Source organism: Adiantum capillus-veneris, chromosome 21 (assembly GCF_014529385.1).
Source record: "Adiantum capillus-veneris isolate H3 chromosome 21, ASM1452938v2, whole genome shotgun sequence".
Lineage (NCBI taxonomy): Eukaryota > Viridiplantae > Streptophyta > Polypodiopsida > Polypodiales > Pteridaceae > Adiantum > Adiantum capillus-veneris.
In genome coordinates this window covers 63012090-63038826 of record NC_140951.1, presented here as the reverse complement: position 1 = coordinate 63038826, position 26737 = coordinate 63012090, and positions in this window count along the sequence as shown.

Here is a 26737-nt window from a genome sequence, read left to right as displayed (position 1 = left end):
TTTGAGCGGCGCTATGCACAACTCACCAGGACAGAAAGGGCCACACTAGATGCAGAGAAGACAGATCTTTTCTTACAATCCGCAGGTAAAGAGTTTCAAGAAAATTTGGAGCTTCTCCTTGAAGATAAATATGCTGAGCAAGGACTAAAGAGCGACTGGAATGAAGTAGAAGGTGTTGTCTCACTGCTTGCCAAACGACAAAGAAGAAGGGACAAGATGGTAGTAAACACTACAAGTCCTTCCACCTCAACTCCTGACAAAATGGTAAAGCCTACTTTTATCGCTACGAAGTTTGATGAGTCCATGCTAGATGAGCTTGTGAAGGGAATGCGTGACTTGAAGGTGAAGCTTACAAAGCTTGAAGAAAAAGGCCAACCGCCATTAGGGCCACATTCTAGGCAAAGACAACAGCCCAAAGAAGGTTTTGTTAATAGATGTATTTGGTGTGATAGTACAGACCATGTACGAAGGGATTGTGATGATTTTAGTGATGCTTTGTCAAAAGATGTTGTCTTTTTTAAGGATGGTAAAATCCACTTAAGAGAGACAAGTCTACCCTTGAGAACTAACTTTGGGAAGGGGGGAATGCAAACCTTAGTTGAAGATATGGCAACCAAGCATGCCACCTCTTCAGTTGAGGCAGCTACTTATGGAGTAAAAATTGAGCATCTTAGTGATGATTGAGCAGGTGAGTGACCATCATGGTCAAATTTGGCCAAATGTCATGCAACTAGCTAAAAAGGGAAATCTTACAAAAGAGATTCTACATGAAGCAGGAGATTGCATACGTCTAGAAACAGGATGGAATGATCCGGTGGACTCATTGTCAGTGCATGCCTACATTACAAAATGCCAACAAAATGAGGCGATTGTAGAAGAGAAGTGCAAACGTGAGAATGTTGATGAAGGACCATCAAAAAGAGCTTCTAGAAGTGGGGGAAGAAGCGACTCAATGACTTCTCAAACACCCTCAACACAAGGAGCATCTCCACCTGAAGTACTCATGGAGGAGTCTACAACAGCAAAGAAGAAAGAGCCAACAAAAGGTAGGACAAAAGGCCCAACTTATAAACTACAATCTGATATTGAGGTTGCTATAGATTTAAATAAAGTCTTGGAGGAAAGGATCTTGAATAGCAAGATTGAGTTTACTCTGGGAGAAGTTCTTGGCATTACAAAGCGTGAATTCCATGAGGAGATCATTGACATCATCAAGAGGAAGAGGCAAACCCTTGCTGAAGTTTCTCGTCCACAGGTTGAAGGGGAAACCTCAAAGACACAAGGGATGCATCTACAAAATAAGGAGGATGATGGAGCTGTGGTAGGATGCTACCAATCTAGTGGGAGAGTGAAGCAAGTGCATTTCTCAAATGATGCATGATGAAGAAGTTGAAGATATTCCTAGGAGCTTCTATTCACGAAGTCACTGGGCAAGGGCTACTACAGAAACTTTGGTCAAGGTAGGTGACCTTGAAGAGCCATTTGTTGCCTTGATTGACCATGGTTCAGAAATAAACATAATGTCAAAGAGTTTCTACAACAAGTGCAAATGGCTGATGGACACAGATCATGGTTGGATGGTGAAAGTGGCAAACAATTCATCCGGTGAATTGTATGCAGCATGTCCAGGTGTGAAAGTGACAATAGGTGATGTAAATATTGACCAAAACTTCTTTGTACAGGATACATCTTCATATCATCTCATCCTTGGACAACCCTACATTGTGGGAGTTCGAATGGAAACAAAGGTAATGGATGATGGTTCAACGTATGCTAGGATACGTAGCAAAGATGGTAAACGAGATGTCCAATTTCTCACAGTTTGTGTTAACCATGAAAGAAATCGTGACAACCTCAAAGAAAATCCTCTACCAAAGGTGAGCAAAGAGTTTCATGATCATAGAGAAATGATGGGTTTTTGCCAAGTACCATTGTAAAGCAAAATTGCAGTGGTACAGAAAGAAAAAGGGTCTAGCCTGATCCAAAAATAGGTGAAACTTTCTCAACGAGCTCCTTGGTAACAAGGAATGGATCAGTATGTTATACAAAACTTGAAGATTTGAATAGATGTGAGAGGCAATATGTGCATAATGTACAAATAGGCATGAAAAAGAGTGGGTTGCTAAAGCCTACTGAAAATGTTTTGGGTTTGTGTGAGCAAGTTTCTTTTGTAGATACTATGGGTGAGATTGATGCTATAATGGAGTCTAGTTTGCATCTTGAAAATGAAGTTGTGGAAGTAAGCTCTATGGAAATGTATGAAGTAATAGAAGCCTTTAAAGAAAACCAAACAGTTGGCCCAGAAGTCCATGTTGAAACTAAATACAAGAGTGTAGCAAAGAAGGTGAAACCAGTAGCTTCACCCTTACCTCCCAACAATAGGGAAAAGATTGAGTAGGATTCTTTACAACCAAGTTTGAGGAATCCTAAAAAGATTGGGCATACCTTCACAAAGGAGTCTTTCCAAGAGTTGCAGATTGGTTGCGAGGAGTTTCTAACGCAAGAGGAGACAAAGTGCTTCAAAGAAATTCTTTCAAAGCATGGTAAGGCTTTTGAATTTGAGCCACATGAGATAGGATGTGTTGATCCTTCTATTGTAGCTCCTATGGTAATTTTGACAATACCTCATGTGCCTTGGAATCTGCGGCCTATTCCAGTTCCAAAGGCTCATTTGCCAAAGTTAGTAGAGCTACTGAATGAGAAAATCAAAATGGGAATCTTGGAGCCTTCTTGTGCTCCATACTCAAATAGGTGGTTCAAAGTTCCAAAGAAGAATGGCTCTCTACGCTTCATCCAAGATATGCAACCAGTGAACAAGGTGACAATTAGAAATGTAGGTACAGGTCCAATTGTGGATGAGTTTGCAGAGGCATTTTTTGGGAGGGCAATCTACTCAATGGGGGATCTCTACTCATGGTATGATCAATTTCAGCTTGCAATTGAAAGCACAAACTTGACAACCATGAGGACACCTTTGGGTTTGGTAAGGATGTGTACCTTGCCACAAGGAGCAACCAACTCGGTTGCACATATGATGAATGGGATGAATAAGGTCTTATGCAACTTTATTCCTCAAATCACAATGCCTTTCATTGATGATTTGCCTATCAAAGGATATGAAGAAAGTTTACAAAGATGGAGCTTTGGATCTCAAGGGATGTCGCAGATTTGTGATAAATCACATAAATGATTGTGATAAAATTTTGTCTAGGTTGGAAGAAGTGAATCTTACATTGTCAGGAAAAAAGTCTATGTTTGGTGTCAATGAAGTGCTCATTGTGGGGCACATGTGCGGGCCATATGGTAGGAAACCTTGTCCAACAAAGGTGGATGCCATCCAAAGAATGAAAGAAACATGCACTAGCATCACTGAGGTTAGAAGGTTTCTGGGAGCATGTGTCTTCTATGTTATTTGGATTCCACATTATGCACATGTAGCTGATCCTCTTTATCAGTTGCTTAGAAAGAATCAAAAGTTTAAATGGACAGAAGCACATGTAAAATCCATGAAAAAGTTAAAGGAGTTGCTCCAGTCAGCACCAACTTTGAGAAAGGTAGACTATGAGTGTCAAAGGCCAGTAATTGTGACAGTAGACACCAGTCCTACAGGGACTGGATGGGCAATAGGGCAAGATGACAAAGAAGGACGCAGGTATGTGGTAAGATTTGGAACAAAGGTACTAAGTGCTCACCAAAGAAACTATCCACAGATAAAGAGAGATCTATGGCGTATGGTTACAGCCTTGAAAAATGGAAAAGAGTACCTTATTGTTGGTGCATGTGTGGTTGTAGAAATAGATTTTCTACCACTTCTTGGGATGATTATAAGATTCTCAACACCAGACATTGCTATGTTGCGGTGGATTGCCTACAATAAGTCCTTAAATCCCGAGTTTAAGAACATTGCAGGTAAACACAGTACAGTGGCAGACATGCTATCAAGGGCAAGGTATGAACATGAGTAACAAATGATTGACGAGGGAGATGATGTAGGCACAAAGTTCTATTCTATCTCTCATGTCAAAGGTAACAATGTCTTCATGACTAATTCACTTGAATTGTTCTTGAAAGATCTTTATGAAGGTGATTAGCTTCTTATTGGAAGCTACTTGAGTACTCTAACAAAATAGGATGATTGGTCTGAACAAGAATTCAAGAGGATACATAGGAAAGCATATGGGTAATTTTTGAAGGATGGTTACTTGTGGAAGCATCCTAAACAAAAGGGTGCTACACCACAACGGGTTATATATAAAAAAGAGACTCAAGTAAAGCTCATGCAAGAGTTTCATGAGAGTCTATGGGCTGGACACAGAGGTGTGTGGGCAACCTTCTCCAAGCTGAAAGAAAAATACTGGTGGAAGGGTATGTATAAAGATGTATCTCACTTTGTAGAGTCACGTGTAACTTGTCAAATGTATTCAAATGTCCGACATCGTGATGGATTGCACCCTACATTTCCACTAGCCATGCACTATAAATGGGTTGTGGATCTAGTCACAATGCCTTTAGGACTCTGGCAGATGAGATACTTGGTTCTTGCACGAGAGGATCTAACTAATCAGGTTAAAGGAAGAGCATTAAGAGCTAAAACCACAGAAGCTATGTGAAAATTCCTTCTTGATGAGGTGATTTGCCGTTATGGTTGTGTGGGAAAGATCACTGCAGATAGAGGTGAGCTGGATGCTGAGGAAGCAAGGGAGTTCTTTACCAGATTAGGAATCAAGCTTTCTCTTACCACAGCTTACAACCCTGAAGGCAATGGAAAGAGTGAAAGAGGGCATCCTCCTATCATCAAAGCTTTGGCCAAGGCTTGTGAAGGAAGAGTTGGTGAGTGGCCAAAACTGTTACCATATGCTTGAAAAAGCATGAAAATGCTACTTACAGCTTGTCTGAAAATGCTACTTGCAGCTTGTCTGAACTAGATGGTACAGAAGTAAAGATTTCCATTGCAGGAAAAAGGATCAAAATGCTTAAGAGAAGAGAAGACAATGATCTAGAAGATGTTGATGAGGAAGAAGAGAAAAACATAGGTGAAGATCAAAGTGAACATGAAGCTCTGGAATCATCCAGTGAAGAAGAAAGCATGGAAGATGTACAAGAGGTCTGATCTTACAAAGAGACAATATGGCACATACCGGAGGAAGTGCAGGTTTAGAGGGGGTGGATGTCGTGCTGTGGCACGTATGTAGTGAGAACAGGCATTAAACGATTTATCTTGTGACTTTTTGACGCATAAGTATACTTCATATAATACTCATATGCATAAATAAAAGCTTTCTACCATACCTTAGTATTTACCTTTGAAGTAATATAAATGTACATTACTATTAGAAAGTACTACAAGCAAGTATCAATGATTTTGCCTCTTTTTGTCTGGGGGAAAATCATTTGTATATTTCACCTAATATCTCAGCTATACCCTACCATATATAAATTATTTCATTCTTTTCACATTTATCTAATAATATAGCCCTTCAATAATGCATACCTTCTTGGATACATACAAGAGGGAAGGGCGTACTAGAAGACAAGAGAGAGAGATGCTTGTGGAAGATGAAGATATGGTTACTAACCTTGTGCTCATAATTGTTTCCCGCAAGTCTCATTCTCTTCCACAAAATCTAGAATCTCCTTGCTAACAGGTACTTCTCTCCCCGCAGTATCCTTATTGCCTAAGGGCAACAATAGGGCTTGGGAGAGAAACTCTTTTCTTCTTCTCCTTTCACTTATTTCACACCTTTCTCTTCCTTCACACCTTTATCTTTGAACATACTAAGTATATCATCGATGAATAACCATACTCCACATAGAGGTGATTTCTTTCATTTCCATTCTGTGTAATCTATTAGGGTCAACATTTGGATTAGTCGAAAGATTCACTTTCGGCAACGCATAGTGTTTCTATTTGGTCCTGAAAGGCTCAACGAAATACTTCTCTCACCAGATCCCATCATACTACCTATTATTGACTATAACTTCTCTTTTGATGTGAGTGTGGTTATTTTATTATGAATCAAGAGGATTTGTACTCAAAACTAATCCCCATCGCTAGACAAAACATATACATTAAAGTAAGCACAAAGCTACAGTTCCAAAGAGCAATCCGTAGCTTATTTCGACAACAAAGATTAAATATCATTAACTCATCCATTAACCCTTTTATCCTACCCATGATACGATATGATCGTAATCTCAATGTTTTCATTTTTGTTTTGTTTTGACTATCTTTCATGAGTTCTCTCCATCACGTATGTGTTTGTAAGGGAAAGTGAGCGGCTTCTTTGGCTACATTTCTTCTTTAGCTCTAGAAGCTATGTTATCTACATCTTAGCTCCTTCTCATAACCGTTGAGCTTCTTCAAAAACTCTCACAGCAAGAGGCCCGGTGCCTTCGTGGCAAGACCGCCTTCTTCTTGAAAGCGTATAAAGACTACTGTTGCAAAAATGTGAGTTTTTGAATCCTGACTTGCATGGTGATTGTGCCCTAATCCCTAAGTACTTGATTTCAACTTTAAAAGTCATTACTTGAGCATAGAAACTTCCCTTTGCCTTTTCAATCCTCGAAGTTGTTGCTTGGTCCTTGAGCCATCTTCCAACCATTATTCGTGCTGAATATCAATTTCCTAGCTTGGGGAAGTGAGTAAGAACCTTTTCGTGTGGTTGTTGCCGGATTTGGGTTCTCCAACACCCCTTTTGGCGATTTGTCGCTCTTAAAGCATCTTTTTGATTGGAGATGATAGATAGCCGCTTTTTTTGCACTTTTGGCCTTAAGCACAGATGGTTGGTGGTATGCCGATGCTGCTCGTGAAATTTCGGGGCGATCGGTCGCTTCGTTTGCCCATATGAACCAAATGACACTTTGCAAGCTCGAAGCCGTTTCTTGTATTAAGGCCATTCTTTTGTGATCGGAATTTGGAGAAACTTCACAGGCCCTCAGCAGGTATTCGCTTTCACTTGCACAGATTCTAAGTTTATTGTCCTTTTCTCGCTTATAGAGTTGGTTCCCAATTAACTGAAAGTCACGAGCTTCCAGCTCTATAGCTTTTTTCCGTGCTCTAGTGATGTTCTCAGGAAACTTCCTGGTGGTTAAGAAATCAATGATATATTGACTCCATGCAGGTGCAATGTTTACCTGAAACAATGTCGCGTGATCCATTGGTTGTTTGGCACTACATATAATACAATTGGTAACATAAGAATGTGAGTCCGCATACATAGTTGGACAATAAATCCCTAACTGTTTCAGCCTCTGGTGTGTTTTCACTGTTGAACAATGAAATGCACAATCCTGAACATGTGCTTAGTCAAGGTAGCACTCGAATTCTTCCGGATTTATACATAATCGTAGGATTTGGTCCGATCCAAGATGATATAGCCGTCCTGATATCAACTGGAAGTTTTTTGTTTGTCGAATTGTTTGTTGTTCGCATCTATATTCCGTGTTATCAAACCCACTTCTAAAGGAAAGAATGCTAACAATTTCCTGAGACCATTTGGGTAGCATTTCAATATTGAAAAGATAAGCATCTGGTATGTCATCATCTACTCCTTCAGGAGCTTCCCCGTTGTGTATCCTTGAAAGATGATCCACTCGTAGATGGGTTTTACCCGTTTTGACCACCACTGTGAAGTCAAACTCTAGCAATATAATAAACCAGCGTACAATTCTCCCTATATTGCATGGTTTATTTACCAGATACAAAAGATCTTGATGATCTATGAAGAGCACAAATTTATTTGCAAGCAAATAATGCCGAAATTTCTTTACATCATAAATCATTCCTAACCCTTCCTACTCGGTGGTTGTGTAGTTGTTTTCCACACTGTTTAGCTGTCGGCTTGCATAACAAACTGGAAAATCCATTGTTCCGTCTCCAGGTTGAGTCAGAATACTTCCAATGGCATACGCAGAAGCATCAATGTGAACATGGAATATCTTTTCCCAATCTGGTGCCTTCAGTACAGGTGCTGATATAAGGTTTTCCTTCAGCTTTTGGAATGAAGTTTCACACTCCTCGGTCCAATCGAAATTGACTAGCAAACGATACAGAGGTTGTGCGATAACCGTGTACATTTATATGAATCTTCGATAATATCCGCAGTGTCCCATGAAGGATTGCACTTGTTTCGCATTAGTAGGCCTAGTAGGTCTACAATGACTTTGACTTTGTCTAGGTCAATTGTTATGCCATTTCTCGAGACAATGTGTCCTAAGATGCGGCCTTGCTTAACCATGAATACACACTTTTCCGGGTTAAGACAAATTCGATATGTCCTGTATTTTTCAAAGACCTTTTGCAAATGGTCGATATGTTCCTCTCGTAGAAGAGAGTGTAAACAAAGATCATCCATGTAAATTTCTAAGAATATTCTTAGGTATTCCTTGAATGCATGAGTCATTAACCTTTGGAAGGTAGCTGGGGCATTAGTTAAGCCAAAAAGCATAACTCGATACGCATAAATTCCCCGTTTTGTGGCAAACGTTGTTTTGTGTTGATCCTCCCTTGCTATTGCCAGTTGGTTGTATCCTGAAAACCCATCTAGAAAGGAATAAGACCGTTTCTCGACCACCCGCTCAAGTACATGTTCTCTGATTGGCAAGGGATAATTATCCCTTATGGGTGCTGCATTTACCGTTTTGAGGTTTACACACACGCGTAGTTTTCCATTCTTTTTGGGAACTACCACAATGGGTGACACCCAATCTGTATGTTCGATTTTATAGATGAATTCAGCTTCCTTCAGTTTATCAATCTCTTCTTTGATTCGTTTAGCAAATGTCTCATTATATGTATAAGGACGTTGTTTGCTAGGTTTTGCATCTAATTTCAAAGGAATTGTATGTTGGCATATCGATGGATCAACTCCCTTGAGGTCTTTATACGACCATGCAAACACCTCTTTATACTTCTTGAGGAGTTGTGTTAGCCTTTCTTCTTCTTCAGGCTCTAAATCGTTGGCTATATAGACCGGCTGAGGCTTTTCACCTGGTTCTGCAAGGTCTATTCTTTTTGCATTTTCTGGCCCATCGTAAGATTCTTGGTTGGTTCTTTTCTGTAATGTCTATAGCCCGCAGAGGGGCAATAGGCATTACGGGAATGATTACCCGCAACTACATTATATGAACATCAACACATAGAATGACGATAGAAGACAGTACATAGTACACAGGCACAGAACACCACTTGCTTCATTCATCTGTGATCCGGACACAGAGTTACAACAGTAGATGCCATGAATATCATAGAGATTGGTTGAGTTACATCAAAAGACAGGTATACCCCTCCATATACAACCGCTGCTCCAGCGCAGATTGAGAACGGTGCACACACTCCTGTCCCATGATATACTATGAAGAACTATCGCCACGGACGCCGCATACCGCATGACTCCTGATCCGCAATGTCCAGACCTCCGCAGGACCGCATGTGCGGCTAATGCCGTAACACCTGGCACGCACGGTGGATTGCGCGAACCCACACTCAGCCCCTCCGGTTGGAAGGTTCCGGTTGTTGCTCTTCCATCTGTTATGGTGAAGAGGAAATATCAATGTAGCCAAAGCCTCTAAAATCTGCAGTATGTGCCAAATAGGCCTCATCCAACAGATGTGGGTCTATCTCAATATGTTCCGGCCAAGGAGCCTGAGGAATAAATTGCGTTTCAAAGAAATACATTGCGGCACCTGTGGCAAAGGAGAAAGAGGTCTATGTAAAGGATAATAGCAAGAAATATATCTATTAAGAGAAGACCAAAATGGAGGGCAAGGTGGTAGACTGAGAGAGAAAGAATGAGCCAATGTCTCCACCCAAAAAAAGACCCTGGGCTGCTCCTTACGAAATCGACGAATCATTTTCTGCAAACGAGATACATGAGCCTGGGATTCAGCACAATCCTCTGTAGCTTGCTCCCAATTAGCAACATCAAAACCTTCGGGAACAACACTCTTACCTCTGTCAGTGTTGGATGACTCAGGTTGCTGCACCACAACCTGTTCAGTGGGTAGTTGTGCCCTCACCTCAGCCCATAAGTGTGTGCTCCAGCTTTGTAGTTGATTGTCCAAAAAGACACGGAGATCCTCTTGCATCTCCACTGCTACCGCATCCAAATCATTCATATTGATCATTACATCACCAGGGTGCGAGGGGAAGTAGGAGGCAAGGCTATGCTGCGTTCTCAACTGAAGTAGTTCCTGTTGAATAGAAGCCACAAATGCGGCATTAGCCCCTCGTAGCATTTGTATTTCTGCATCTTGTTGGTGGGTTGTTGCAGTCAGCTCTTCATTCTGATTGGACAGCTCGGCAATGCGAGTCTGGGAGGCCGCTACCTTCGCTTCCAGCTCATTTACTCTTCCCTTTGTGGCGGGGGCTGGCCAGGCCACATGAATAGACTCTGCAAGTCTGCTCAAAAAAGTGCGGCATGCCTGTATTTGGTGTTCAGGGGTTGCTATCATAGCCTCCTAGGGTAGCGCTGCGGGAAGAGTACCTCTCATTGAGGCAGCCGCATTGGTCGTTCCAGAAGTTTTCGGTTGCGAAGGAACATCCACAGCCGGAGAGCCCGTCCTCAGCGGAGTAGAACTTGTCACTCTCTCCTGCATTCGGCGGCTCCAGTGTGCCACCGTAGAATCCTCCGGTATAAGAGATGCAGTGGCCGGAGGTGGTGTAGAAAATTGTTGTTCCTCCCTGCCGCGCTTGCGGTTTGCTGATCCTGCACCTGCAGTGGCCATCTCTTACGCTCCAGAGGATACCACTGCCGTCGATGGACCCGACAAATTCCCAGTGCCAACATTCTGCTCCTGTGTTTTCCCCCCAAGAGGAACTGCCAAACTTTGCGTTTGCGATAGAGGGGCAATAGTCCCTTGGACCACCAATCGGTCATCTTCAAAGTGGCATAGAGGACGCAGGGCGAGAGGAAAAACTTCCCTTAAGGGAAAAATCAGTGTGAGCAGTTGGACAACTTTTGTATTGGTTGGCGTATTTTACCCCAACTATGCCATCACTCTTTGGCATTCTGCCAGCAATCTTTCTCTTACAACAGCTGCCCAAGCCACTGGCCCAAAGTTGGCCGAATGCAAAACATTTCTGGCTCTGGTTGAGATGGTATAGGTTTTGGCCTGTAGCCAAATCGCCTCGAGAAACCATCGATACGCATCCCTGGTTGCTACATCTGACAACCCTGAAAGTTGATATTCACCTTTTACTTTCAAGCCGAACTCCTGCTTAACATCTGCAGCACGGATCACATGAGACGCGCGCACCACGCCATCGTTGGGCAAACAACAACACCTGGAGATCCTTTCTGCTGTCAAAACTAAATCCGTTGATTATTCAGCACCACAATATCTCCAGCAAGCCAGTTGCTCAATCAAACCTGTTGACTGCGGGTGAACAGGTATCCCTTGCCAGTCCAAGTTGGCAAACACTCGTAGCCGCAAGTCTTGCAACCAGGCGTCCACTCGTCGAAGCGCTAATGGCTGTACGGGAGTGAAGGGGATACATTGCAGAGAGAAGCCGTCATGGCGACGATGAGATGAAGGAGCAGAGAATATAGAACTAATGACGCGCGATACACAAAACAAGAGAAGCACAATAAGAATCATCTGCATGTTGTAACCCTCTCACAGTAAGTTCCCAAAATAGGGCGATCCACGGTGTCGCAACCATCATACCTCCTTTCCCGCTTTCCAAGATTGCATGCAAAAGAATCCCCAATCATGATTAGGGCAGCTTCCGGATCTTGTACCACAGCAAAGGGGCACTGAATCGGGGTAGGTGAAACATAATGGCGCAGTCTGAAACCATTGACCGGCACAGAAATAACCTCCCCCCGCAAATCCGCCAAATAAAAAGAGATGGACCGGCATGCTTGAAAAATCTAGAATCGTCCTGACCACCGTAATTTAAGCTTCCCCAGCATCTTCCCGAGACAGGAATTAAAGACAAGGACCAGCTGTCCCCGGACAAATTGCCATGCTTTCGGGCGATCCAATCATTTTTTCCGCCTAGACTACAGATCCTGCAGCACCGCAAAGCTATTTAATCGCTCTTCGTCCAGATCCTGCAAAACATCCAAATGATAAATCACAAAATCCTCTCGAAGAAGCCGATCTGCAATCAGCATCTGCAGACTCGGAATCACATGCTCCACCGGGGTGATTGCCTCCATGCCAAATGCCAACTTAAAAGTAGTCAATCCTGTTGCCGCTTTATAAGCTGTCCGATAGGCCCATAATGCGGAAGGAAGTTTCACATCCCAATCTGTTCGATGCATATTCATTAACTTTGTTAAAATCCGAATCAATTGCTTATTAGTTGATTCTGCTTGCTCATTCGCCTAAGGATAATATGGAGAAGATTTCCTGTGCAATACAAAATAAAACTGTAGCATTCTCTCCATCACCTTATTCAAAAAATGACTACCCCTGTCACTAACCAGCTCAATAGGGCAGCCATATCTAGAAAAGATATCCTTATATAAGCATCCAGCCACAGAAACTGCAGTATTATCTCTCAAAGGCCATGCCTCCACCCATTTGGTAGCGTAATCCGTGGCCGTAAAAATATACTTATGACCTGTGTGAGCTACAACTGGTTTAAAAGGTCTAACAAAATCCAAACCCCACTTTTGAAAAGGCTCCAAGGGTAAAACCGACTGAAAAGGCATTATGGACCTTTTGGTAGGTTTCCCAAACTGCTGACACACATCACACTGTTGCACATAATGTCTCACATCCTGAAACAATGTGGGCCAACATAATCCTGATTGGAGAACTTTTCGAGCTGTGATTAATGCTGCAAAATGACCTCCCGCAATACTGGTATGGACTTCCTCCAATACTGCTTCCTGCTCCTGTGGTAGCACACATCTGAGTAATACATCCGCCACCGTACCATAATAGATCTAGCTTCCCCATAATAATCTCAAAATTCCTGCTTCTGATAGCCATACGTTTCCTCTAATGGTGGCTCGACAAGAAGGAAGGCATTTCGCCGTTGTCGAGAAAATGAAACATCTCCTCATACCATGTCCATGGGCTGCTAGGGATGACCCTTTCCTATTGCGGAACTGCTATATCATCTGCAATTACTCCTGTTAGAAACAAAGACGCATCCGAAAATTTAGTAGCTGCCCCCGTCGGTGGCTCGCCGGAATCTAACCTAGATAGGTAGTCAGCCACCGCATGCTGAGCCCCTAGCCGATGTATGACCTCAAAGTCAAATTCCTGCAGCAAAAGCACCCATCTGGCCAATCTTCCCGTGAAATTTTATTGCCTTACCAGGTATAAAAGAGCCGAATGGTCCACATGGAAGAAAAAACATTGGCCCAACAGATAGTGGCGGAATTTCTTCACTGAATAAATCATCCCTAAACATTCCCTTTCGGTTTACTGAATAATTTCTTTCTGCAGATGATAATCGTATACTAGCATAATAGACAGGTTGGAACCATCCTTGACTTTGTTCCTGCATCAGCACACTTCCAATAGCTCGATCCGAAGCATCCACAAACACATGAAAATCCTGACCCCAATTCGGAGCAAGCATAATCGAAGCTTTGGATAGCTGAAGTTTAATTCTCCGAAAAGCCAAGTCACATTCCTGTGTCCATTCAAAATCTATAGCATGCGTTTCCTACATAATCGAGATTACCAAATGCGCGAAAAACCGCAAATGTCTCCCATGCCAACGGGCTTGACCCAGGAAAATCTGACACTGTTTCTGGTTCCGCGGTGGAGGCGCTTCCATAATGCGGCAATTTTATCCGGATCCAGAGAAATACCATCTTCAGAAATTATATGCCCCAATAGCATGCCACTGCGAACAGCAAATGCACACTTTAAAGGATTCAAACTGAATTTTACCTCTCTGCATTTCATAAAGCATAACCGTAATTGCTTCAAATGCTCCAATTGCGCTTCAAAAACAGTGAGATCATCCAGAAAAATTCTCATAAAATCCGTCAAATAAGGACCAAAAATTTGTAACATATTCCTTTGAAAAGTTGAAGGCACATTCCGCAATCCGAACCACATCACTGTGCAAGCAAACACACCCCATGCGGTAATAAAAGCTGTTTTTGGCTGATCCCGCAATGCCATTCGGATTTGGTTATATACACTAAACCCATTCAAAAAAGTATACATCTCATGTCATGCGACATCATCCAAAATGGAATCCAAGAATGGAAGAGTAAAAGGATCTGGAACAGTAGCCGCATTCAATTTCCGATAATCCACACAAATTCGGATTTTCTTGTTTTTCTTTGGTACAACCACAATTGGAGAAATCCACTCCGGATTATCAATAGGGGTAATAAAACCCACTTCCAAAAGACGATCAATTTCCATCTTAACTTTCTTTGCCACATTTGGATTCATCCTGTATGAGTGCTCCTTCACTGGCACCGCATCCGATTTAAGATTTATCGTATGCTGATAAAACTTAGGATCAATCCGTATATTCCTATGCAAAAACATCCTTAAATTCTGTCAGTAACTTGATAAAATCATCTCTAAACCTTTCCTCAAGCTGCTTATTAATGTATATGGGCTGCGACTCCGCTTGCTCCCCAAGAAAGACCTTCTCTAATTCATCTTCTTTAACCCTTGTAATTTTTTCCATCTGTGCCTCAAACGCACGTTCTTGCTGAATAACGTCCTCCAATGATTCCAGACTTGGAAGCACTTGTTGTTGCTCCCCTAATCCTGGGGGAGTTCCGGAAACCCCCACGGAGTTCCCTTTCGGAACCGGAGAAATATCCACAAGATATAAAGAGACCAAATCCGGATTAGCTTTCAGAAATTGTTCCTCTTCATCCTCTTCTAATCCATCCACCATATTTAAGGTTTTTGCTATCACCGGCCATGCTGCCTGAATTGGTTGTCTGCATGTTCCCAACATCACCTGCACTTTTCTTGTACCCTTCTTTACTGTAATCATATTTGCTTCTCAATTATGCTTTACCCTCGCTTGTCGTAACCAGGGTCTCCCCAAGATAATGTGATAATCCTGATTATGATCTTCAATATTCACGACTACTAAGGAAACAGAAAAGGATAAGCCCGCCACATCCAAGACAATGCCCCAAAGTAAACCCACTGGTTGCACTCTTCTTTGATCTGCCATGCGGACTACAAAGGGTGCAGGCTCCCAATCACTGAGGCCAAACCGCTCACAAGCTCCTCCATCCAATAGTACCTTTTCAATGTATGTTCCATGGTATCTAACTGAAAGATCCGGAATGCGGGTATCCGTGATCCTATTTGCCGGAAATGGGACTGAATCATCCTCCTTGCTTTCAACTTTGCCGATGGCGACTTCCTTTAGCTCTGTGGACGCTTGTCGCAGCAATGCATTATGAAAATTCGGGACCAATTTCAACAATGAACCCAGAGGTACTTGTATTGGTGACATGGGGAACTCTTTCCAAACTGAATTCCAATCCTCGTCTTCTCTAATATCCTCCTTATTTCTATCTTTCCCTTACTTTATTTCCAAGGCCCACACTGGTGGTGCGGATTGTGTCAACCAGGAAACAGTCTTTTTCCGCACTTCTTCCTGAGCCGTCCAATCCGGAATCTTTACATTGGGTATTGGAACCACATTTTTACTGAATCGCGTGTGCTTAATGAAACCACTTGATCAGACTCCTCCAATCCTTCAATCTGAACCATAGCGACAATAGGCTGTTTCCCTGCAGCGTGTTCCTACTTCTTCCGATCATATTCCATAGCTTCAGTACACTCAGATCGCCAGTCTCCATCTCCCAAACAGAAAAGGCATGTCTTGGGGCAATTAGGATCTCGGCCACCTCTTCCGCGACCTCGTCCTCCCCCTTGACCCCGTCCTCTTGCTTGACCTTGCAAAGGCGTCTTTGATGTATGAGCATGAGCCATCTCCACAACAGGCTCTTGTTCTTGCCCTAGCTGTGGTTTTTTCCAAGTAGAAGAGTCTCCGCGACTCCGACAACCCCGGCCATTGAAATAACATTCCACTGTATTATGAGTATTGGTCGTTCAAATCGCACACCACTTCTGATTCATTGCGCACTCCTGAGCAGCATGGCCCGGATTCCAACACTGGGTACACCATAGTTCCTTCAAACTTTTAGCCACCGCAGCCGATTCCGACAATCCGGATGAAACACCTTTCCTGTGATGCTAGGATTTTTTCGAGGTGTCTCTTTCGATTCTTTCCGCGAATCGTTGTTGCCTGAGTCTGAGGAATCTGATACTGCGGATTACGACTCCGAACTATCACTGTCACTGTCTTGCGACTTTCGATGATATTTCTTCCTGTCTTTTTTCTTTGATTTCTTTGGAGATTCCGTATCCTCTAAAGCTTCTCCTGCTACTACAACCCTAGCAATTACATTATCCAGTGGAGTAGTTACCTTATCCACTGTTGCCATAGCCATCCTGAGATCCTTGTTAAGCCACCGCAAAAGATAATCATTCAGCACTTCGGCTGCCGGCCTTTGTGCCTGAGGTACCCTCTCCACTGGCAAAACAATGACTTCTGGTGCAGCGTTCGAAGCTTTTCCAAATGTTGAGGGACTGTATTTTCCGTTCGAAACCTTCGTAGAAACGTTGTGGATCCGTCAACATAGGTCTGAAAATGATCATCAAGGTATTCGGATAACCATGTCGCAGCTTTCCCGAAAAGTGTAGATTCAAACACTGATTGTTGACGGAGAGGAATCACCACCCCAGGATGATTCAATCCATAAGCTTTATTGAATTGGCGCAAATGTGCATCAGGGTCTTCGATCGAAAGACCTCGACACCGACTATACTTAATTTGAGGATGAGCCATCACCCCTTGCCCAATTGTACCTCCTCCTAAAAAAAGCTGACGAGCACTAGGAGGTGGAGACAGTGGCGGAGACACCCTCGGACTACTTACCGGAGACGGTGGTGGAGCGACCTATGTGGGTGAGGGTAAACGTATGACATGAGTACATGAATGACTGCGTGGAGTACGCCTCGCTTGCCGCAACCACCTACCACGCACCGGGCTTGGTGATGGAGATACAGATTCCTCAATCTGCGGTGAAGAAAAAACAAATTCATCCAAACCGCCCCTCCTCGGACGCCTTTCTACAATTGGAACCACAGGGTCAGGCCGACCCTGTGACCTAGTGCGCATGCATATTCATCACAGGTCGTCCATCACGCATCGTGGTCGCCAGATGTAATGGCTATTGCCCGTACAGGGGCAATAGGCATTTACGGGAATGATTACCCGTAACTACATTATATGAACATCAACACATAGATTGACGATAGACGGCAGTACACAGTAGACAGGCATAGAACACCGCTTGCTTCATTCATGTGTGATCCGGACACAAAGTTACAACAGTAGATGCCATGAATATCATAGATATTGGTTGAGTTACATCAAAAGACACGTATGCCCCTCCATATACAACCGCTGCTCCAGCGCAGATCGAGAACGATGCACACACTCTTGTCCCATGATATCTTGTGAAGAGCTGCTGCCACGGCCGCCGCATACCGCATGACTCCTGATCTGCAATGTCCAGACCTCCGCAGGACCGCATGTACAGCTAATGCCGTAACATTTCCCTGACTGGTGGTGTCATGATGATTTTTTTGTCCTGGATAGTGAATTTCCGATAGTGTGATGATACATTCATGTTCCCCTTTTCTAACTCCCCTTTACCATCACTATCTTATTCAGTAGTCCATATCTCTCTTAAAGACCGTTTCAGTTCTTGGTATTTCTGTTTACGCTCTAGTTTGGTCCACTCTTGGTCTTGTGTTGTTTCTTTTTTTTATTTTTGAGATTTTTGTGATTTTGTTTCTATTTTAGCTTTCGTTCTTGTTTTAATTCCTCTTGCTTTCTTTCCTCTCGATCTTTTGAGAATCTTCCTGATATGTGATCTTTTACACAATCCTCTGCTTTTACAAGCATCAAATAGTGAGTTTTACCTTTTATCCTGGGCATCAGGTTCTCTCTCGCTTTGTTTCTTGCTTGTTTCCTCCTATAGCATTCCTGGCGTCTAGGGTGTTGATTAGAAAAATCATAAAACTTGATATTCTCGGTTTCCCTTCCATGCTCGCTTGAGTTGTCTGAAAACTCTTTATCTGCATCATCATTTACTTCTAGATGTTCAGAGGAGTTATAAAAATCTTCTTGTTCTGGTGGTTCTATCGTCTCATCTTCTCCTGGTATAATGTTTACCATGTAATAGGGTAGCACATCACAAAATTTTATTGTTGGACTATCTGTAATGGTACAGTCATCCAATGTTGCTAGTATGCGTTCCCATTCTAGAGGTTCCAAGGCATCTTCAGGGAAAGGTTCTGAAATATACTCCTTATCCTCAATTTCTCTCTCTAAGACGCATTCCTCTCTTCTTAAGCTTCCACAATGTGAAGCTCCCCACATCCATAGATCTTTTTGTTGCCCTAACCATGCTGGGAGTTCCGATCCTGCTATTGTACCTGAATCAAACTCTTCCACAGGTGTTTGGTTCACATCTTTGTAACTATGGTCTTTCAGGTGTATTCTAGTTGTTGTCTTGCCATGTCTGAGGTATATATGGTCGTAACCCCAATCTTGGACCATCTTCAATTGTCGCATGAATGGTTGCCCCAAGATGATCTCATAGTTGTTCTTTTTGTCGAAATCGACTATTACAAATGTATGCTCATACTCGATTCCGCACGAAGTGACAATCACTTTTTCTAAGAGTCCTAGAGGCTTCTCCATGAACCCATCTGCTAATTGCAATTTCATTCTGGTAGCCCTCAACGCTGGTTTTCCCCATTTTTTCCAGATTTCCTTTTTGTTCAATAGCACACCACTTGGGCTGTTTAGCTTGGGGTTTGGCGTACAAGTTAATCTTTTTTAGCACTTCATCTACAAGCTGCTCCTGGTTTACAACTACTTCTCCTTTCTGTGCTGTCTTAGAAGACTTTCTTCCACTTTGTTGTGAAGACAAATCGTCATCAAGGTCCTTGAACTCCCCCTCTTTGTAGACTGCACAATTATCCACAAGGTAAAGAGCCTCCTTGGTCAACTCATTCAATGTCGTGCTCCTCTTCATATGTAAGTCTTTCTGGAGATCCGCATTCCTTAGTCCTTGGATGAATATGAGCATGAGTCTAGACTGAGTTGGCAGTTCTTCAAGAGGACATAACTTAACATATCTTTTTTGTCTTAGGGCTGCCTTTCGTACAGATTCCCCATCTTTCTGTTCGAATTTACGGATTTGTGAGACGGTATTATGAGCTATCCCCCTTTGTGAGAATTCCTCGATAAATTCGTCAAACACTTCCTCCATAGACTCAAAGTCTCTACGCTCTACAGAGTCAAACCAAGTGGAAGCATCATCCTCTAGGGTTAGTCCAAACCCTGCAAATTGGGTAGGAAAGTCTAACACCTCTTTGGCTCTAATTACATGCACAAAGGCTGCTACATGATCTCTTGGGTATCTACTTCCTGTGTATTTCTTGTTTACCCATTTTTGCACTAGAGAAGGTCTAATTCTCCGATGGTCTACAAACCTCATCATTGGATCTGCACGTCCTAGTTGATATACCTCCTCAGGTCTTCTGTAATAGGCTGGTTCCTCTCCCAGTGGTGCTCCTAAGCCATAGTTTCTAACAATTCTTGTTGGAGGTGGTTCATCTCTTCGAACTCGTTCTATGGGTGGTCCTCCAGGCTCTGTTGACCCTTGAGTCTTTGGCTTACTCTCTCCTTGATATTTTAAATAGAGGGGTGGTTCTTGCAGATCCCTTAGCCCTCATGCGGCTTGATAACCTTCTCCATTTCGGTCTTGTTCCAATGTTGCACTCTGTCGAAGCCATGCCTGCAATGATGGCTGGTTTGCTGGTTGGTTTTGGTTGTTGAATGCTTGCGGTCGGGTGGAATGTGAGGTAGCGTCATACTCATCTGAAAAAGGATTCATCCACTTACTTGGGGTGTAGTTGGCTCTTGACACTTCTTCAGGGGCATGTGCTGATGCTCTTGGACCTGTTTCCCTTTCTACCTCATCTGGGAGAACTCATTGGTATTCTCGCCCGTATCTATCAACAAAAACTATACCCTTCTCCATGGCAGTTTCATGAGAGAATAAGTAAAGAACCTTGTCTTTTCTTAATTCATTTATGCATGGTTCTTTGTTGCTGTGAAAGTAAGCGACTATACCCTCACTCTCATGCTTGTAGATTCCCACGTTCTCGTTATAAGTTGGAGCCCTTGTTGTTTTATTATCATACATAAAAATAGCTCCGGGCCGATCAATGTTTGGTGGCGGTTCTTGAGATTCTGAAACCATTTTCCCTTTCGCCACATTATCTCCATATCTGTTGTAATCTTCAGGGTTACTAAGTGTCAGATAGTGGTTCCCCTTTTCGTCTCGGAATCTATCTCCATCATCATAGAATCGGATTATCTCCAATCTCTGAGCTGGCCTCTCTTTGATACACATGCACTTGCGTCCTCGATAGTCAGAATAGACTAGGGCTCCCCTCGATAGTCGCATGCACTTGCATCCTCGATAGTCAGAATAAACTAGGGCTCCCCTCGAGTTTGTTCCCTCTAAGAAGATCACCGTGAGTTTGGAATCATTCAAAGGATTCATGGAGGTGCTTCCTCTTGGCATCGGTCCGTCGTATGTGAAACCTCGTGGATGTTGACTACCCATCATGAAGAAAGATTTGTCTAACGAAGTGTCAGTATCACTACCTTCCTCAATAATCGGTGCTAGCGGATCTAACCTTGACTGAGTCACACTCTCTTAGGTGGACACTAAGCTATCTTGGTCTCCTGGTACTTTTTGGTCTCTTGGAATGTGTCTTCCGGATCTCAAATTCATCAAACTTACCTCTTAAACAACCTTTTTTTTAAACCAAACCTCTTATCTGAGAATTTCTGTTGTTTGCGTCTTTTCCTTCACCTGCTCCCTTTTATAGTTGCAATCCCTAGTTCCTGCTTTCTCAGAAAATATTTAGCCTCTGAAACTTCATCAAAATATGAGCATTCACATTAGCCATCCACAGCTATTAGAACTAGTCAATCAATCCTCAATCAATGACTGTATGCAAAGTTTATGCACTCGGTGGGTAAGTCCCAACTTTTCACACATATTCTTGTTTTGACAAAATATTTGGGATTTCAAGGTTGACAGAATGTCTTTGGAACAGTTAGTTTCTCTTTTTGAGCCCAGATCTAGCCTCAAGTCTTTATACGCGTATAAAGACTACTGTGGAAGAATTACACCAAACTTGGTCCCTTAGTTGACTTTACAATACTGAACAACCCTATGATGTCAGTTCCCAAATCTGGTGTCTATCCTAGGAGATGAGTCTTTATACGCGTATAAAGACTTTTGACACAGATTTGACCCAATTTTGTTTTGGATGTTCCCTACACCCTAAGGAACTCCTAGATACTCTCAGTTTCTGTTTTCATCCCTTTTGGTGTCAGTTATGAATGATTCAAGTTGTTATCTAGTTCAAGTTTGCCTTTTTTGCACTTTCTAGTCCATATGAATTTCAAAAGCAATCAAATTTTGGCTAAGTACTTCTTTTCTGCCTTAGAACACTAGGGAATATTCATTTCCTCCATTTGAGCTAGATCTGTTCAGTAAGTCTTTATACGCGTATAAAGACTTTAGTTGAGTTTTTTGGCCAGAATTAGAACAAAAGCATCCCCAAGTCTTTAATCACTGGGTTTCAAGCACTTTAACCTTTTTTTATGCAAAATATGATTAGAACCACAAGTTTTTCTCTTTTTCTCGTTTTTGACACTTTGTCTCTTGGCTTTTGGGTACTAAGGGTTGGTCAAAACCCTTGTCTCAAGGTGTACTTAAGGTAAAACCCTCTTTTGAACACCCTGGTTCAGTCAAATTTGTCAAATTTGGTCTCCAGATGCCCCTTGAGACATTATACGTGTATAAAATCTCTGTTCACAGAATTTCAAGTTTTCTTCACAGAACTCTTGCAAATGCCCTCTTATATGCACAGCAACAATCAGTCATCATGAAAAAAATGTCAACAAGAACCTGTTTATTGCATTTTTAGCCTCAAAATCAACTTTTCAGAGATCGTGAATGCAAACGAACACGTCAACAAATAAGTAATCGTTGAATAGATCTAGATCAAAATCAGATCCCTTACCTAAAGCTACACCTACACATCATGTGGGGTTTTGCATTTATAAGTAGAAAAACGCTTCACTGCCACAGACAGACTGGTAAGCCCTTTTCTCTCCGATACAACTATTCTAAACTAACTAATTGTCAATCACGAAAGACGCAGGCAAGACACACACTCCCTCGAACCTCTCTTTGATCCTTAGTTCCTATCTAAGATACAAGGAAATTTGGCGAACCAAATGGGCTTTTACCTCGTAGGATTAGTCAAAGTTCACCTACTTAGGGCTCTCTTCCCCGGCAGCGGCGCCAATGTTGTCGTGTAGAAACACTGCTCGCAAATGCTAATACAATAAGAACCAAGCCAACAACAAGTTGTCAACCTAGGATGTGTTGAGATGTAGAGAGAAAGAGAGAGAGACGAGACAAGAGACACACCATATACGCTCCCAAAGACTAATTCATATTGAGGACAAGATACAAATATATAGGTGAGACCAAGTTCAGTAGAGTGAGCCATATATAGCTCCAACACCCCCACTCAAACAAAGGTCTCTAGATTTGGATGAAAAAACCCTTGGGGAGTTCAAGGGAAAAACCCAAGCCCCTATACAATGTGAAATATGAACCAGCCGTGATGATGTGAAAGTGAATTGTGCATCTATGTACAAATATTCAAGTGACTTAGATATCACAAGGTGCAAATGTGGAGTGTGCATAGTACATGGTACCTAAAAGATTACAATGTCATATGTACAAAGCTATTACAATAGAAAAGAAGCTAATTTAGAAAGAGTGAGGCCGAAGGAATTCCAAGCTCCGAGCGCAAGAGGATGAAACGTGACTCATTGAGGCCTTTGGTCAAAATGTTTGCAATCATCTGGTTACTTGGATAGTGTTCAACCATAATGGTTCCCTTGCGTACTTCATACCTGACATAATGATAATGGACAGCAATGTGCTTTGACTTATTATGTTGAACATAGTCTTTTGCAAGACTAATAGCACTTTGGTTGTCACACCGCAAGGGTGTGCTAGAAAGAGGAGAGTGACCAATATCAACCAGCATTTTTCAAAGACAAATCAACTCACGAGCTACAAGTGATGCCGCAACATATTCTGATTCAGTCGTAGAAACATGAAAGTTCAAGTCATAGCTTAATTGCCCATCCCCTAGTGGAAAATCTGAAACATGAAACTTTCGACGAGCTCTCCTTTTCCTCTTGGCCTTGACATCCTCGCCTTCATGGCTCTTTCCTTTCTTCTTACTAGGACCTGGGGCACTTCTTCCTTCCTTATCCTTTGTGGTCCTCTTCCCAATAGGCATCACTAATGTATCATCTAGCTTTGATGCCTTCTCCAAGGTGACTACACTTAGCACTTTTGTCTTTCCCTTTTCCTCCTGGGTCAGTGCACTAGTTCCTTCGTCTCCCTTAATTTCGATGCCATAATCATTTCACCTAGTTAGCACCTGTCTTGGCAATGGATACAGGTCTCCCCCCATCCTTGGTGGCTTATCACATTGCGGGCTGATGTGACCCAACTCTCCACAATTATAACATGTGGGCGTCTGCCTCCAAAACCTACCATTGCTTTGTCCAACACCATTCCTAGGCCTTTCTTCACCTCCTCGCTGATTTGCAAACCTCCCTCGACCTCGATTATTTCCCACTTGACCTAGCATGTTTAGGCTGAGATTCTTCATCAAATCTACCATTTGCCTCATGTCTTGCCTTAGCCCATCATCTTCCACTGTTGTAGTGACCACTGCTGGCATAACCTGAGTAGTAACAGGAACCACTGGTTCGTGATGAACCCCTGACATGCGACCTTGTAAAGACTCTATAGGCTGAAATTCAGACCTCATGGGCAAAGACTCCACCCCTAACTGGCTCATTTTCCTCAACTTCGACTCTTTGTTCCTTAATACCTCTAGTGCATCTTCATATGTCCTAGGCTTCTTTAGCTCCACTCTCCAACGTATATTCTTCCAAAGACCAGCCAAGAACCTGTCCTTCTTCATCATGTCAGGCGGGGGTACCTGTGGTGCTAAGGCCTTGCACATTCGCTCCCGTGCCAATGAAAACTTACGTATGTACGCATCTACTGGCTCACCTTCCTTTTGCACCAAACCTTGTACTTCTTGCCACACTTTGTCAGGATCTTCTATCTTCACAAACTCCACTTCCAACCCATGCCGTAGATTGTCCCACCTCAACCTTACAGGTGGATCAGCCCCACGCAACTCCTCTTCAAATGCTTTAGACCAAACTCGTGCATCACTCTTCAAACAAATTTGAAGAAGGCGTAACATCTGCGCAGGGTCATGAATCTGGTTGCTAATGTAGGCAACCTCCATCTTTTCCAAAAATTCTTCCACATCTTCATCGCTTCTTCCATGAAACTCCGGATAAGAGAAAGCCATGGCTACCCAAGTTTCAATGCTTTGAGAACCCCTTTGAGCACACGTGCAAGAACCCAAAACTTTCGACTATCCAATCCCCAGAAACTTCAATGGAGCTCAACTTTAGATAAGGACAAACACATGCACATCAAATGAGTTTTCATAGTTGATCATCGGAATTACAACAGGCAAAGGACATTCCAAGATCTCTCGTAATCTTCTTGGCCTGAACATAAAGACTATGCGTTGCTGGAAAAAAATCTTCCTTGACACATGAATATTTATCTGGATTCTTTGAGTTAAATGAAATGGAGTGAATTGAGGTCCATTTTGATCATGCATTAAACCCAACTATGCAGCTCCCAAGAAGGCACACCTCTCTTATCCTCTGATTTTGCCAAAATTTTAGTAGCATCATAGCATAAATGGCTCAAAAGACCAAAAAACCAGCCATCACAACTCGGGAAAATTTTGGCAGATTTTCCCCAGAAGTAGAGCAGTAGGAACCCAAAATATAGACTGTATATGTATGCATAAACTGTCAACCATAGAACCCTAGCATCAAATAGGACTCACTAGTACATAGCCTATGGCGAGGTCACAAAAAGGGTGCTCCAGCTACCTGTATCACCGAAAGGATCTCTACATTTGAGAATCCCCCAGCTCAATAAAAACCTCACGCTATCGACCCTCACACGAAGGCTAATGCAAATTTCGTATAGTCAAGTCTCATAAATGACTATCTTCCAGACCAAGTCTCAGAAATGGTTGGGACTGCCAAATAAAACCATATATGGCTCCACGAAGTCGTACCATGGCAGTTTCCACAAGTAACGTACAATCCAACAAACAATGAGCTCAAACATGCGCCAAGTGATGCATACCCACAACAAGTGCAAGTGACATCACTGCTAGTATATCACTGTACTCTAGCTACGTGTACCTGTGTGAATCACTTGTACCTGTACCTGTCCCTGTAACCAATAACCTGTAATCTGCAACCTACAACCTGTAACCTGTAATCCCCAATCTTGAAGCTCGAAGCTCGAAGCAGAAGGTACTCGAAGAAGATCCTCCGTGGGGGCGCCAAAAGAATGTGAGCGGAATGAAAACACACACAGCGCCTCTATAACAACCCGAAACACACTCTTGGGAAGCTACACACACATAGTATGGGGCACCACTCGGCTTACACAACACACCTGGCCGAGACAGGGAACACACCTCTGGAGTGAGAGGAGAGAGACTATCCACTTGCCCACTCCACATAGACACACACACACACCCCCAAAAAACTCAGCTCAAAAGATGATAATTTCTGATGTTTAGATACAAATGAGCTTGGGCCAACACCAATGGGGCAAATAGCTCACACAATATGGGTAAAAGATACCAGATACAATCACAAACTGAAGCAGAAACTTCGCTCATAGGAGAAACTTACACAGTCAAAACAGCAGAAAAAGAGGGAGAAATTTGGCAAAATGGACAGTGCCATCCTATCCGTAACGGCCCAAAACCCCAGTCTACAATGTCAAAGTGCTCAAATCCGACATCGGATGAGCAGTTTACGGCCAAAACAGGCTCCAAAATGAGCAAAAACACAGCTGCGGCTGTTCCTCCTCTCTTCTCCACGTTTTTTCTGGTCTTCTCTCTGTTTTTTCAGTTCCCACACTTAGCTTTATTAGTTGGACACCCTTGGCCTTTTAGATGACCTCAAACAGACCACGGACAGGCGAAAAACTGACCTCGCAGTGCATAGTTGTCACCCTATTGCATCCATACGCACACCTAGCACTCATTTCTTTTCAATAATGCGTCTCACAACCACGTGAAGTGGCCCCAATAAGTGGTCCTAATGATAAACTTTCTGCGTAATTCTCACAAGAAAACACCCACATTGTGTCCGTCCTCATCCACGTGCAAATATTGACCCCGTTCGCCCTCCTTACGCCACTAGATGCCATATGACGCACCTGCTTACCTTGTGTCGTCGGCCCGCGGATAGCTTCCTCGAGAAGTTTCACGCGCTATAAACTCCTCATTATTGTAGAAAAAACATACTAGTACTGATAATAGTGAAAATCGATGCACTATGTACACCCTGTCCTACCTGTACACACGTGGGCCCCACGTAACCACCTGGCTATGGAAATTGGGTAATCCTTTATTCGATGCACCATGCATGTGTATGTACATATGCGCA